At 41.4% G+C, this 12,415-nt stretch overlaps 1 protein-coding gene across 6 annotated transcripts in view; it reads right to left on the bottom strand.

The window, feature by feature from the left end:
• poc1a (POC1 centriolar protein A) overlaps positions 1-12,415 on the bottom strand; it is a 57,368-nt gene that overhangs the window by 25,034 nt on the left and 19,919 nt on the right. The gene's annotated exons all lie outside the window — the stretch shown is intronic.

Below are 12,415 nucleotides of genomic sequence, written 5' to 3'. Positions count from 1 at the left end.
CAAATGAATTTGACTCCTGCTGTCAAAATAATACCACCTGCCTTTCTGTGCATGCACCTCCAAGCTACACACATAGCCCAAAAAACTGCACCAATCTGATTAGCAGATCTGTATTAATTATATTGCTGTACAGTGCATTCAAGTAAAAAAAAAAAAAAAAAAAAAAACTAAAATAAAATAAGGGGTAGACAGATGAAAGCTGAGACTGCTAATGCACTCTGTAAAATCAAATTTCCATTCTATCCATTCCAGATCCTAAAGCTGGCTCTGTGGTGGTTCTTGTGTGTGTGTGTGTGTGTGTGTGTGTGCGTGCGTGTTGAGCTGTGGAAAGAAGCCTGCTGAGAGAGCACTGCTCGTCTGTCAGCACACGTGAGCGAGAGAAAGACCCAGATGTGAAGCTGGAGACAGAGGGGAAAAAGGGAGGGGAGGGCTGGAGCCAATGTGATCAGAAAGAGCTGATCTGCCTGTCAGCAATGGCTGGTACTCACACTCATCAACGCATGTACGTCCTCATAAGAAAACCTGCAGCACAATTAAGATTTGCTCAGCTGTAGTGAGCAGAGAAATGACCAGACTCAGCCAAATGCTTTCTTAGTCTGTAGCTGGACAGACCTCGTTTTACAATTGGATTTATTGTGTTAAAGAAGTGGACTTTAATGATTCTGGATCTTCTTTTTTTCCTTCATCACAATGTCCCCACAACCCTTTGACAGCTCTTGCATTGCGGCCACTAAAGGTATACATTAAGTGTTGCGATTGAGGGTAATGAAAGTCTAACAGGCTAAATATATTACTGACATGCAGAATTTGCATGCATGGTGCTGAAAATAAAATTTTCCATTAAATATTGTATCCTGGTAGTTCTTTGTAGTTGTGATATTGCACACATTGATGTTGTGATGATGACTGAGATTCTAGTTTTAGGAATGTGAACCAACAAACATACTGGGCTACTTCGCAGCCTGGAAAACTCTGGAATTTGATTTAAGCCTTTTCCATGTCTGGATAAGTATGGGAAAAGACAACAGAGCATGGAAAATTCTTTATACTTTCACACTTTATTCCTGGTCTCATCCACCCATTTATCCATGTCCAATCCATCCATTCATCATCTTCCACTTACCTAAGATCCTGTCGCAGGGCCGGCGACATCCTCCAGCCCATTCTAGGGGTATTAAACATGTGTTCTACATTTTAAATTAAAACAAGTTTTAGAAAGAAATTTACTTTTTCACAATATTCTAATTATAGATACTCCTGTAACTTTCTTCTCTTGATCTCTGGGTGAGGGGTAAGACAAAGAGGCGTTCAGACGCCTTCATGAGGACCACTGGAATGAGGCACATGATGTCGCTAGGTACGGCGGAGCCGGGGTCCCACCCTGGAGCCACGCCTGGGGTCGAGACTCACCGGCAAGCGCCTAGTGGTCGAGTTACTCCTCGTGAGACGCGGCGGGGCCAAGCCCGAACAAGAGACGCAAGGCCATCCCCTAGTGGGCCCAACACCTGCAGGGGGAACCAAGAGAAACCAGTACAAAGAGGATCGGGCAGCCGACGAAGGTGGAGTCCTCAACGACCCAATACCCGGATGCTTAAACTGGCTCTAGGGATGTGGAATGTCACCTTGCTGGGGGTGGGGGAGGAGCCTGAGCTTTTCTGGGAGGTCGAGAGATATCGGTTAGAAATAGTCGGGCTCACCTCCACACCTAGCGTGGGCTCTGGAACCTAGCTCCTCGAGAGAGGTTGGACTCTCTTCTACTCTGGAGTGGCCCGCGGGAAGAGGCGGCGGGCTGGGTTGGGTTTGCTTGTCAACCCCGAACTCAGCTGTCACGTGTTGGGGTTTACCCTGGTGGATGAGAGGGTCGCATCCCTGCCCCTTTGGGTCGGTAATGGGTCTTTGACTGTTCCCGACCGAGTGGTGGTGCGGAGTACCCGGCCTTCTTGGCGTCCATGTTGGGGGTGCTGGATAGCGCCCCTCTCAGGGACTCCATCATTCCCCTGGGGGACTTCAAAGCACATGTGGGAAATGACAGTGACACCTGGAGGGGTGTGATTGGGAGGAATGGCGTCCTCGATCTGAACCCGGGTGGTGTTTCATTTCTGGGCTTGTGTGCCAGTCATGGATTGTCCATAATGAACACCATGTTCAAGCACGAGGGTGTTCATCAGTGCACTTGGCACCAGGACACCCTAGGCAGGAGGTCGATGATCGACTTTGTAGGCGTGTCTTCGTCCAAATGTCTTGGACTCGGGTGAAGAGAGGGGCTGAGCTGTCCACCGATTACCACCTGGTGGTGAGTTGGGTCTGCTGGACGAGGAGGAAGCCGGACAGACCTGGCAGGCCCAAACGTATGGTGAGGGTCGGCTGGGAATGTCTGGCAGAGACCTCGGCCAGGGATGTATTCAACTCCCACCTACAAGAGAGCTTTGACCAGATTTTGGGGGAGGTTAGAGACATAGGGCCTGATCTTCAAAGATCGGCGCTAATTTGCGTGCACTATAAATAAATTGCTCCTGCAATAAGTGGGCGTGTTGTGTGCAATTTTCAAAGATTGCGTGCGCAATTGATAACACGTGCAAAACACGTGCAGACCGCCCTATTTAAATGAGGAAATTGCGTGTGCTGCTGACTGGAACAAGAGGAAAAGCAAACAGATCCTCTGCTGTGTTGCTAGAAATATGCAGGGATTGTTATCATTATAAATGATCCAGTTGCTGATTTTTTTTTTCTGTTCCGTTAGTTAACATTTGTTGTGCTACTCACAGCAGGTTTGTCATCTGCCCTGACGAGATTATTTCTCTTCTCTTGCTCAACGTAACTCAAAACAAATTGGCCAATCAATATTAACAATATAAAAGACAAATATGTCTGTTAATTAATTTGTCTCCCTTGATCTTTTAATTCTTTTCGGAGACTCAACGGGTTCTGTTTTTTTGAGAGTATATGTTTGAACAGTTCGGAGTTTATCATAAACGGCCACAATATCTAAGCCTAAATGTAATATTAGCAACATAAAAATAGATTGATGCAGGAGTTGGCAATCTGTATGTTATAGCTTTGCTAATTTTAAAACATAGCGTCTTCCCACGATATACTGTCCTGCAAAAAAGTTAAATCGAAAATGTATGTACGTAAAAATAAATTATTTTTCAGTGATTTTACTAAGTTAATTTTGTTTATTTTGCCAATATTTTAACGATATACACCATGTTTGTTTAAATAGTTTTTTGGCGACAAAATAATTTTTAACAGCATATGTTCATACTCAAACAACATAATCAAACTGATCCAGCTCCGATTGCCCTGCAATGACACAACGCTACTGTCAATAAAGCAATGCGTTTTGCTTAGTGACAAGGTTAAAGCATACACAGGTCTTTGTCACCACATAGACAAGCTGTCTTAAAATGGTGATTTTTCACCTGCTAAGAAGTGATTTTAGCATCCAGTTTGCAAATGAAGGATTTAATCTGCCTAATAATGTCTTTAACATCTACATCAAAGCACAGTGGGTCTTTTGCATGATGTGCGATTACAGGCTGTCCGCTTGATCAGTTATTTGCGCATTTTGCCATGATCCGGTTTGTGTGAGTTCAGCAGATGATCACTAACAGCGATGTTAGGCTGGAAAGATGTTGAATGAGGCTTTGCAAGGAGTTTTACCACAGGAGAAATATCATGGCTTTTGTTTGTGATTGGCTCCAAATCAGAGCTTAGATAATCCTACATAGAATCTTCCATTCTCATCTATTTTTAATATTTTTATTTTTGACAATCCAAATCTGGTGGCACATGTACAGAAGATTCTCTCTCCCTGTCATCTGTCATTCTATCTATCATATGTTTTGCATATTCATGAAGGCTGACACGCTAAAACGTTTGCACCCTCAGTTCTGCTGATTTTGCACACGCAATCCGATTACCACCTCGTTTGTAGAACAGGTTTGTGTACGGTATTGTACACGCAAATCTTTTGAAGATCATGACCATAGAGTCCAAGTAGACTATGTTCTCCGCCTCAATTGTTGATGCTGCCGCCCGTAGCTATGGCCATAGTCTGCGGTGCCTGTCGCAGCAGCGTTCCCAGATCCGGTGGTGGACACCGGCAGTAAGGGACGCTTTCAAGCTGAGGAAGGAGTCCCATCATCTGTGGTTGGCTTGTGGGACTCCTGAGGCAGCTGACAGGTACTGTGAGGCAAAGCCAAAGCGTGCTGCGGCCCGGACTGTGGCAGAGGCAAAAACTCGGGCCTGGGAGGAGTTTGGTGAGGGCATGGAGAAGGACTACCGGTCGGCCTTGAAGCCATTCTGGCAAACCATCCCACGCTTCAGGAGAGGAATGCAGTGCTTCACCAACACTGTTTACAGTCGGGGTGGGGAGCTGCTGACCTCGACTGGGGACATTATCGAGCAGTGGAAAGACTACTTTAGGATCTCCTCAATCTTGCTGTCATGCCTTCCTTGGTGGACACAGAGACTGGGGACTTGGGGCTGGACTCTTTCATCACCCAGGCTGAAGTCACCGAGGTGGTTAAAAAGCTCCATGGTGGGAAGGCTTTGGGGGTAGATGAGATCCGCCCTGGGTAACTCAAGTCTCTGGATGTTGTGGGACTGTTGTGGCTGATTCCTTTTCAACATTGCGTGCTGGTCAGGGACAGTGCCTCTGGACTGGCAGACAGGGGTGGTGGTCCCACTTCACAACAAGGGGGGCTGGAGGGTGTGTCCAACTACAGGGGGATCACACTCCTCAGCCACCCTGTTAAGGCCTATGCCAGGGTATTTGAGAAGAGAGTCTGGCCGATAATCAAACCATGGCTTCAGGTGGAGCAGTGTGGTTTTCATCCCGGCCGTGGAAGACAGGACCAACTCTACACCCACTACAGCATGTTTGAGGGTTCGTGGGAGTTTGCCCAACTGGTCCACATGTGTTTTGTGGACTTGCAGAAGGCGTTCGACCGCGTCCCTCGTGGTGCCCTGTGGGGGGTTCTCCAGGAGTACGAATTCGGAGGCCCTTTATTAAGGGCCATCCGGTCTCAAGTGGAGCAGGAGTTTGGCCTGCATTGCCCTTTGTCACTGGTCCTGTTCATAACTTTCATGGACAGGATTTGTAGGTGCAGACAAGGGCTGGAGGGGGTCTTGTTTGGGGACCAGTGGATCTAATGTTTTCTTGTTGCAGATGACGTGGCCGTGCTGGCCCCCTCTAGCCAAGACCTACAGCACTGGGGCGGTTCGCAGCAGAGTGTGAAACAGCCGGGATGAGGATCAGCTCCTCTAAGTCTGAGGCCATGGTTTTCAACTGGAAAAGGGTGGCTTGCCCTCTTCAGGTTGGAGTGAAGTTCCTACTTAAAGTGGAGGAGTTCTAGTATCTTGGGGTCATGTTCACGAGTGAGGGAAGAATGGAGAGAGATCGACAGATGGATTGGTGCGACTGCCACAGTAATGGGGACCCTGTGCCGGTCCATTGTGGTGAAGAGAGCTGAGCCGAAAAGTGAAGCTCTCGATTTACCAGTCGGTCTATGTTCCTACCCTCACCTATGGGCATGAAATTTTGGTCATGACCGACAGAACGAGATTGTAGATAAGGGTGGCTGAAATGAGCTTCCTCTGCAGGGTGGCTGTGCACTCCCTTAGAGAAAGGGTGAGGAGCTCAGCCATCTCGGAGGAGCTTAGAGAAGAGCCACTGCTCCTCCACATAGAGAGGAGTCAGTTGAGGTAGCTGGGGCATCTGTATCGGATGCCTCCTGGAACACCTCCTGAAGGCCGAGGGAACGGCCCAGGACACGCTGGAGGGACTTTGTCTCTCGGTTGGTGTGGGAACGCCTTGAGGTGTCTGGGGAGAGGGAAGTCTGGGCATCCATACTGAGTCTGCTGCCCCCGTGGCCCGGTCCCAGATAAAGACGAATGAACAAACAATATTAGATTTCTCTTTTCTGTTTGAACTTGTTAAATGTCAAGCATCACACTCAGACAAGTCAGTGACATTTGCCTCATTTCTGCTTCCTTTTAAAGCAACATGTGAATGAGACTTGAGGCAATCTTTGAGATAAAAGGATTAGTATTAATAATAAAATTATGAATGGATAAATTATATATGAAAAGAAAAATGTAGGTTGGTAGGTATGTTCTAGGTTCAGCTCACTCAATTACTATAACTACACAGCCAATGGCAGCTGTCTATGAATCAATGATTAAATAAATGTCATTTTTAAGAAGTATTTAAGTGTCAAGCATATCTGTGTCTTCAGGGTTTTTTACCTTATTATCATCTTATCTAGTTTAATCACTTACGTTACTGACACCAAACGTCTTTTTTATGACCAAAGCAGGGATACTGTATAAATTAGGTTAGGTAAGGTGTGACATGTGAACAGCTAAGAGACAGAGGTGGGCTTAAGTTTGAACTTAAGGTACATGGAATTATGTCCATGTAGAGCCTCAGTTGCTACATTTTCTTTAATCTTTGGTGCTTATACGAGAACCTAAGTGCAACCAAACATTCTTTGATGATTCCTGAAGATGTTTCACTTCTTAATCAAAATGCCTCTGCATAACTCAAAAAATGTACTTCCCTGTAACCTCCCTGCAAGGTTACAGGGCAGTAAAAACTTTGTCAGAATGTGTGAAATCCCCTTTCTGTTATTGCAAAGTGATTCTTGTTTTACTTGAAACTATTACATTTACTGGCCTTTTTGTGTTTCTATAACAGATTTTCAGGTTTTACACTACAAAAGATAGACTTCAATCTCATTGTTATGGAAATGAAAATGAAAGTTTTCCATTCTCATTTCTTGGTTTAATCTGATAGAAAATCAGAAGTGTAAACAACCAGTGCATTTCTGCAACTATGGACATTTTATATGTGCAGCAGCCATACATAATTTAAACTCTGGGTTGGCATTTCTTCTCCGATTTCTGAAGTCGGATATCCGACTTCAGGGAATATTCCATTAGATTTTTTCGACTTTGGAATTTGAAACTTCCAATTACAAACCCCCAGTCGGTCATGGCAGATGGCCGCTCACACTGAGACTGGAGGTTTCTTCCTGTTAAAAGGGAGTTTTTCCTCTCCACTGTTGCTATCTGCTGGGTTTCCTTAGATAGAAAAACTTTTTATCCAATTTGAATAAATAACTAACTCTGACTGCACTGTTCAATGGTCAGGATTAATTGGAATGTATGTACCTGACTTTTGTGAAGTGCCATGAGACAACATGTGTTGTGAATTGGTGCTATATAAATAAACTGAATTGAATTGAAACGCCACCAGCAGCATGAGTAAACGGTTGTTGGCTCCACATCAGCAGAAACACAAAAGACTCCTCAAAAACCAAGACAAGGTCTGTTTCTGATTTCAGTCAAAACCAAATAAAGTCCATGAAAGATCTAACAAGAAGAACCACAGTAAAACAAACATTCACAGCAATACATACATTTTCTGAGATATTGCCATTGCAGAACAACATAATATACAAGCCCAACTCCAATGAAGTTGGGACGTTGAGTACAATGTAAATAAAACCAGAATGCAATGATTTGAAAATCCTGAATACAATACAAAAACAAGTTATTTAATGTTCAAACAGATAAACTTTGTTTATATTCACTCTACCATAAAAAGCGAAAGCCAAATATCAGCAACACCAAATGCTGCCGGATTCTCTGAGCCCAAGCTCATCTGAGATGAACTGAAGTGGAAACGTCTGTTGTGGCCAGACAAGTCCACATTTTAAAGAGTTGATGGAACTCATGGATGCCATGTCCTCCGGACCAAAGAGGAAGAGGACTATCCTGATTGTTCTCAGCGCAAAATTCCAAAGCAAATGTCTGTGATGGTATGGGGGGGTGTGCCCATGGCATGGGTAACTTGCACATCTGTGAAGGATCCATCAAGGCTGAAAGGTACATATATGGTTTGGAGCAACATATGTTGCCATCCAAGCAACAACTTTTTTTAGGGATGTCCCGACTTATTCCATAAAGACAATGACAAGTCATATTCTGTCTTGGTTGTAAAAGAGTGTGGGTACTAGTCTGGCCTGCCGGCAGTCCAGTCTAGAAGCCAGTGCTGACAACTTGGGACAATAAAAGATTAACCTTTCCTGTTATCACCACAAATTACAGCCTCAACATGTGGGTAACCTCATAGTTTCAGGTTTAAAATCTTAAACTACCAAAAGAAAAACTGATGCCGCTTTGAAGATGATTTTCTTCTACTCTCCATCTTTGGACACAGAAAAATCAAATACAACAGACAACAGCAACATTAGTCCTTTTGTAACAAAGCAGAAGCAAGCACTGCATTTACATGAGTGCTGAAGCTTCAGATGCATTTAGAAAACCACATTTTGCATCAAAAACTGCCAAGTGTGTTGCAAAAGAACATGAAATCTCAAAACGTGTCATACACCTTCTCCACATGATCCAGCTGGCCATTGTGTAATCTTTCAGACTCATCAGTAATAATAACTGTCAACCAAAGGAGCTATTGAAATCCATTAACCGTCCTGCTTTCACAGCTCAGAGAAAAACTGCCAGATAGAGAAGAACAAAACATATCTCAAGGGTTCTAGGAATGACATTAAACAAGCAAGTATTTAAAAGACATTAAGCTTCACATTCAGACTGTCAAAGCCCATTTTAGATCAGTGTTAGAATTAATCACTTTTACAAAGCACATTGAAATGCTGTTTTAATAACACTTTTTTCACCACAACTGGGTCAATGTTGAATAATGCAGCCTGTTTGTTCCTAAACACCCCACCACCCCCCTTTGTCCGAGTAGGTAATTAGGTGTCATGAGCCATGATACAATGATGTAGGCTGCAAAAAGAAAAAATGTATTTTCTTCATGTTCCGTTTTGGGTTAGCAAAGCCAGTATTTTGCACAGGACAACATCAAAATATTTACTGTGGTGTCTTGGACTGCCATAAGGTAAATTATTTTATTTTTCTGGACATCAGGGAGGTTTTGAGAAAAAGTGAAACAGGTGTATGTCTGACAGAGGGGACCTGTAGTTCATTACCTGAATGTTATTAAATAACCTGTTACATTCTGCCGCCTATGTGTAGATTTGTTATGACAGGAACCCAGCTTTGATGTGCTAAAATGTTACTTAACTCTAAGTTTAGATCATGATGAAATCTATCTATTGGAATTTCCAACATCAAGTAAAAAAAAATCAAATGAAGAATCCCATGAACGTAAATGTTGTGGAGGTGGGTCAAATAAATTATGCATTTGCATTTCTGAATTATTGTATCAATCTTAACTAGTCAACATGTTGCTTTATTTTTGGAATACCTAGAATGGAGAGGAAATTAGCTGTTATTGACTTGTACTGCTAATAGCGGTTAGCCAGGTCACTGAGCAAAACAACTAAGGAATCCCACCAGTTTTTATGATTTAAGATAGAGAACAAAGTATTTCATAATAACTCTTTGAGTATAAATGTTCCTTACTAAGTCAGTGCAGGAGACTTTTGGCATTACTTGGGTTTTGTTGTCTAAATTGGCCCAACGTCTCAAGGAGTTCATACAATTCTGCCTGGTGATGCCAGTTGGTGAACAGCTGTTATTCGCTGTGACTTTCTTAGATTTTTAACAAAATAAAAAGTGGGAAAAATGCCCACCAGCACCAGCCCTCCCTTGGCTTTCATTCACACATAAATGTGATAAGTTAGGGAAATGAAGCGAGTTAGTAACAAAAGTTCAGGAAACATCGATACTTTCTCCAGACATAAATTGTGCTAACATAAATCTTATTCTCAAGCCAGATCCCACAGCAACCATCCAATATAACTGATAAACTCAGAACTTAAAATCATCTGTGAGACATTGGTCACAAGACTTGAAAAGATAACCACTCATATTTTACCTCTTGACCAGATTCATAAATAACTTAATGTTATCCTTCTAAAGATGATACACTTGGCCCTGTCTTTCAGTGTTGAAACCTGTCTATCTCCTAGACATAACTACTGGCTGAGCTTTTACTGTGACTAACGGTATGTGCTCTCTTTCAAACTCTAGACTTGAAAACGGTACTCAGTCTATCTGCTTAGCTGTCTTTCTCTCCAAGATGAAGCCACTAAAGGAGCTATAACCATAATTTTTTTTTCTTTTCTTTCATTGAAAGTATTCCTGGATTTGTGCTTCAGTGTTTTTTTTTTTGTCTCTGCTCTGTTATCTCAAACCCCCAGTCGGTCGTGGCAGATGGCCAATCACACTGAGGCTGGTTCTGCTGGAGGTTTCTTCCTGTTAGAAGGGAGTTTTTCTGTCCACTGTCGCTACATGTATGCACAGTATGAGGGATTGCTGGAAAGTCAATGCCAGTGACTGTCCACTGTCTCAACATGCTCATCCAGGTAGAGCGAATGCTGCAAGTCACTGACTTGATGCAATCTGCTGGGTTTCCTTAGATAGAAAAACTTAACTAATTTGAGTAATAAACTGAATTTGACTGCATTGTTTCGTAACAAGGATCCATGTGTGTATCTTACTTAAAATTTGATTGAATTGACTTTGTAAAGTGCCTTGACACTACATGTGTTGTGAATTGGGGCTAGATAAATGAACTGAATCAAATTACAATTTTTTTGTTATGGCTCAAACTGCTACATAGCTCACCTAATGCTTGTGTAAAAACAAATGACAGGATTTATCAGAGCTTCGATCTTGAGAGACGCACCAGACAGGGCTGTCCACTCTACCCCTCACTGTGCCTTATTAATTTATGCTTATATGCTGATGTGTTGCTCTTTCTGGAAAATGCAAACCCCTCTCTAAGAGAGAAAATAATCCCAACAGTTTTCAACAGCTCCTTCGATATTTATCTCTCTCTATCCATTCCTTCGCAGATTGGAAACATCAGGTACATAGGCATCAATATTTCTAACAGGCAGAATGAACTGACACAAATTAAATCCCTTCACTCAAATTAATAGAAGACAACCTCATGAGGTCGTCTTCTTGTCAAACATAGAATGAGTGTCTGCAATTAAAATGATGATCCTCCCTAAAATAAACTATATGTTTTCTATGATCCAGTTAAACCACCCAGACTTGGTCCAAAAGCTTCTATCAGATTCTATCATATCAAAATGTTTATAGAAATCTAAACCTCAATGCATAAGTTTAAAAACTTTACAAAAGGCTAAACATTTAGGAGAATTTGAATCACCGCACTTAAAATGGATTTGGAAATATCCATCAGACAGTCAAATACATTGTAATGAATTCTGTATCCCAAATATTCCAATTATCCACCTTTTGATAAAACAGCACAACTGCTTTAAAAGTATAAATATCAGTGCATCTCTTACAGCCTGGTGGGAATACCTCAAAATGAATAGGTCTTCAATTCTCCCATGCAGACGATTACCTCTGTGTTACTCTGCTTATACCGCTTTGTTGGCCCATATCTGATAAAGATTAAAACTATAAAGACGCGGAAGCTCACAGAAAGTGATGTGTACATCCTGATGATGAAAAGGAAAGAAATATTGTCATTACAATATTCAGCCTTATATGCTAATTGCATAATTTGCTTACATATTCCAGCCTGTTCAGACATACTATGCAACTAAACAACAAAGGCATTCTTTTAAACTCCATTAAATAAATTTGATATATTGTTGTGAATGGGTGACTTTTAAAAAAGCATAAAAGAATAATTACTTTTAATTGTTAATTAGATTTAAAAAAATAAATCCATAATAACATGCAATTATGCCATCTTGATATTTCAGTGTCAAATAACCTGTAAATGACAAAATGGAAAATGAAAAAATTGGAAATGCTCTATGTGCAATTTTTTTTAATTCTGTCTAATTTTTTATTTTTGTACAGCTCTGGCCTGCAATTCAAATTTGTGCAGATTCCCATCCATCTCTTAAACCATCATTTAAAGCTGCACATTTATTTGTAGCTGAAATAAAATGTTTAATGTTCCTAGTAAAATAAACAATTAAATAAAAAGTTTGTTGAAATTTTCCATTTTTTAAACTGCACCATGTTATAAAGAGTTTTCTTTGGTCACTATAAATATGCATAACATCCTACAGAGAATTGGACAGTAATATTTGTGTAAATGAAACTCAAAAAGAATCACAATGTATCTTTTTCATCAGACAGATTATAGATCCATAAAATATGTATCATCTTTTGATTTTTTACTATTAAATGTAAAAGTGTGAAATCACAGAATATTTATTTATTTCCTTAAATTAAGAACCACTAATATTTAAAGTCATTCTCTATTTAGATTTTATTGTGTCATTTTAGAAATTCCCCAAAAATGTATGTTGACCTAAATTTTAAATGCTCATCTATATGCCTGCTGAAAATATGTGAATCTGTGTGAAAACTAATTAAATTATGATGACTTAAAGCTCTGAGTGTCACTTTAAGTTTCTGAAAC

This window comes from Girardinichthys multiradiatus, chromosome 20 (genome assembly GCF_021462225.1).
Source record: "Girardinichthys multiradiatus isolate DD_20200921_A chromosome 20, DD_fGirMul_XY1, whole genome shotgun sequence".
Classification (NCBI taxonomy): Eukaryota; Metazoa; Chordata; class Actinopteri; order Cyprinodontiformes; family Goodeidae; genus Girardinichthys; species Girardinichthys multiradiatus.
The sequence above is the reverse complement of the archived record's forward strand: the minus strand, read 5'-3'. Positions and strand labels throughout refer to the sequence as shown.